At 42.9% G+C, this 3710-nt stretch overlaps 1 non-coding gene across 1 annotated transcript; it reads right to left on the bottom strand.

Annotated features, from left to right (window-relative positions):
* Positions 1-1691: 1691 nt before the first annotated feature.
* Positions 1692-1766, bottom strand: Trnas-cga (transfer RNA serine (anticodon CGA)). The gene has a single exon. It is a non-coding gene; the product is annotated as a tRNA-Ser (tRNA).
* Between the last annotated feature and the right edge of the window lie 1944 nt (positions 1767-3710).

The raw sequence follows: 3710 nt of genomic DNA, 5'->3' as shown, positions 1-3710 counted from the left end.
GCATATATCTCGATATGATTAAGCACTTTCTTTTCCCACAGTTGGAGACTGATTCGAACGATTTCATTTACCAACAGGATGGGGCATCGTCACACTGGCATCTGGAAGTGCAGGAATGTTTAAATCAAAGGATTACTGCACGATGGATCAGTTGCACTGGACAAGGTGATTCAGCCTTACATTACTGGCCTCCAAGGTCACGGCCACCGGAGCTGACTGTATGCGATTATTTCTTGCGGGGGTTTATAAAAGACTGTCTGTGTTCCTCTGTTACCAACAACAAGAATGAACAGAGACGTCGCATAACAGCAGCTGTGGAAGCTGTAACTGAAAACATTCTTGCTGTAGCGTGGGAACAACCGGCCGCTGTGACAGAGCGGTTCTAGGCGCTTCAGTCCGGAACCACGCTGCTGCTACGGTCGCAGGTTCAAATCCTGCCTCGGGCATGGATGTGTGTGATGTCCTTAGGTTAGTTAGGTTTAAGTAGTTCTAAGTCTAGGGGGCTGATGACCTCATATGTTAAGTCCCATAACGCTTAGAGCCAGAGCCAAACAACTTGAATACCGCTGACATATTCCGTGCAATGCAACTCAAGGGGTGTGTGTGGGGGGGGGGGTTGCGCATATTGAATACCAATGAAAAGGTACGAAAAAAATTTTTTGATAACTTTTGGATACATTGTGGTAGTGAACAGTGGTGGAAGTGTAACAAATATTTACTATCAAAAACAGTCTTCACCATAATTTATTTATTACTGTGACCGGTTTCGACCACAACTGTGGTCATCTTCAGACTAATGAGTAAGGACCCCCAGTGATTCTCCAGCAGACGGAGGTCCTTACTCATTGGTCTGAAGGTGACCACGGTAATGGTCGAAACCGGTCACCGTAATAAATAAATTGTGATCAAGACTGTTTTTGATAGTAAATAAATTTTTTTTTTTGAGTTTCCCATTCATCAAAAAGCAAAATTCTTTGAATATGTTTATTCGTTTCAGAAACATAGACGTCCAAATCGGATTATTCTTTTTGATACACCTTCTGCTTATGAATTAAATAGTTTTGGGACAGGTTTCAGCCTTGTTTGAGTCCTTTTAAATTTTTTAATAACTGAATTTCACTAATTTTTTGCAGTGAATTTTCTACTCTCCCATTCTAGCAGTAGCTGCGTAGTACTTCTACACTACTGAGTGCGCCGTGATGTTTTCGTTCTAACAAGACTGTGTGTGTGTGTAACAGGTTAGTGAAGACGGGAGAAGGTGTTCTTTGGTAGAAAGCGAGAGGTGGATGACGTGAGGAGAGGGGAGTGGAGTAGAAGAGAAGCAGGGAAAGCCAACCAGCAGGCGGACCGGTCGAGTCCACGGGAGGGGCCTCTCCAGGTACTGCGGTGCCTGCGGCCCAGCGGTCAATTCGGGGAACCAGTGCGGCCCTCTTCCGGCTGCGCTATGAGTCGTCATCGCGCAGCTACGTCACTGTTGTCCCGCTTACACTGCAGTAAACAGCGTCACGTAATGGAAAGGCAGACTAAAGTCGAACCTCTCATGGACGCTGGTAACGACGATGCTGATGATGATATGATGATGATGACGATGATCATCATCGTAATTATCATCGAAGGTACCTGTAACCCGAACGGAATCTATACGACGTAATTCATCTTCATCATGAAACTTCCTGGCAGATTAAAACTGTGTGCCGGACCGAGACTCGAACTCGGGACCTTTGCCTTTCGCGGGCAAGCGCTCTACCAACTGAGCTACCCAAGCACGACTCACGCCCCGTCCTCACAGCTGGCAGATACTGGCAGAAGTAAAGCGCTTGCCCGCGAAAGGCAAAGGTCCCGAGTTTCGAGTCTCGGTCCGGCACACAGTTTTAATCTGCCAGGAAGTTTCATACCAGTGCACATAGCCAGCACGGTAGCTCAGCGTGTTCGGTCAGAGAGCTGGTTGGCCTCTGTAATAAAAAAATCTGAGTGGAAAGATCAACAAACAAACTTGACCGCATGTCATGTGACGTCCGCAACGACCAAACACAACGATCAACAACGAACAAAATGAAAAAAAAAAAAAGTTGGTAGAGCGCTTGCCCACGAAAGGCAAAGGTCCCGAGTTCGAGTCTCGGTCCGGCACACAGTTTTAATCTGCCAGGAAGTTTCATATCAGTGCACACTCCACTGCAGAGTGAAAATCTCATTCTGGCATCGTCATCATGTTGACAAGTAACTTCCAAAATATAAATAATAAAATACAATAATCCTGTTCTCAAACTTAGTAACGAAACGATAGATAGGCTAAAGACCAGCACATATTAGAGGATGAACGTAGATAAAACAAGGAGCTTTCACTGTCACGTGCATATCAAATATCGTAGTAATCATTCAGTACCTTGCATTGAATCCTCAGCAAGGACATCATTTTTTTACTGCTTCATACAGACCACTAGAGTGTATCAGTATGTATTTAGCAGTTGTAACTGAATGAGGAGATAAACTGCAACAACAAAGGTTGATGAAGGCGATATGATGAATGAGTAAGGATCTAGTCCTTACTCTTTTCGGCGTGAACTGGAGACTGGGAAGACTGTTTTGTAAAAAATACATAGCGTCAATAGAAATTGTGTGACTGACTGAAGTTCTTCTTTTATTATTGTGACAACAAACACAAAATCATTTCAAAATTAAGTGTTTTGTCATGACTGGCAAAAATACGGGAGCGACACTAAACACGGTACATATGAAGGCACAGACAGGACCCTAAATGCTGAGAGATGATTATCAAGAGAGCAGCAGACACCGCCTTTTAATGGAAAGTTGGATTGGCAGAGCTGATGATGATGGAGTACCAACAATACACCGTACGGTACTAGGAAACGAAGATTATATAAAATAAAACTGTTTTACAATTATCAAGAGATAAATACTTGCGATGGCGTGTCTAAGGAATAAGAACTGCAGTTATAAAGATGTAAAAGATGCAGAAGGAGGAGAAAAGACAAGAGTTTAATGTTCTCCGACGTGGTTGTAACGCCAAGTGTCGGGACGCGCTCATGCGCTCGTCAGAACCCTCAAACAGAGAGACAAAATACTATTAATCGAAAACCATGCAATGTGATTACAGATACAGGATGACAAAAAACGCGTCGGTGCATTCATTTTTATTTTTCCGTACCTCAGTCGGTAAACATGGAACTCTTATAGAATAACTGTGTTGTCTGTCTGGCAGATTGTCAAAATCCCTGTTTCTAGGAAACGGGTAGAGATGTCAAGTTGAAATTTATGTTACGTATGGAGATCTATGGTCCCTTAGCGGTGTAAAACATTTAAGTTTCTAAGGTGGTATAGTTAAAAGAAAGGCCACTGATGTCACACATTCTGGTACTAGCAAACGCACTCCTCAGTACCTGTATGTTAGTTCCAGTTGACTAGAATCATGAAATTCGGCAAGATGCAAGGCCTCACAGTAAACTTAAAGAAAAAAAACCGAAATTGTTAATTTGTAATTATATCACATTAAAATATTCTTTACCATTTGTTATCCGTGTGACTGTCTGTCTGCGCGTCTGTTAAGACCCCCTTTCTGTCATGGACTAGTACAGGCATCAAGTTGAAATTTTCCTCAAGTACTAAGGCCTATAGTCTCTTCGTGTTGTAACACATTTAAGCTTCTAAGTCAATCCAGTTACAAGATAAGGCCATTGATGACACATGTTCTG

Source organism: Schistocerca cancellata, chromosome 2 (genome assembly GCF_023864275.1).
Source record: "Schistocerca cancellata isolate TAMUIC-IGC-003103 chromosome 2, iqSchCanc2.1, whole genome shotgun sequence".
Classification (NCBI taxonomy): domain Eukaryota; kingdom Metazoa; phylum Arthropoda; class Insecta; order Orthoptera; family Acrididae; genus Schistocerca; species Schistocerca cancellata.
The sequence above is the reverse complement of the archived record's forward strand: the minus strand, read 5'-3'. Positions and strand labels throughout refer to the sequence as shown.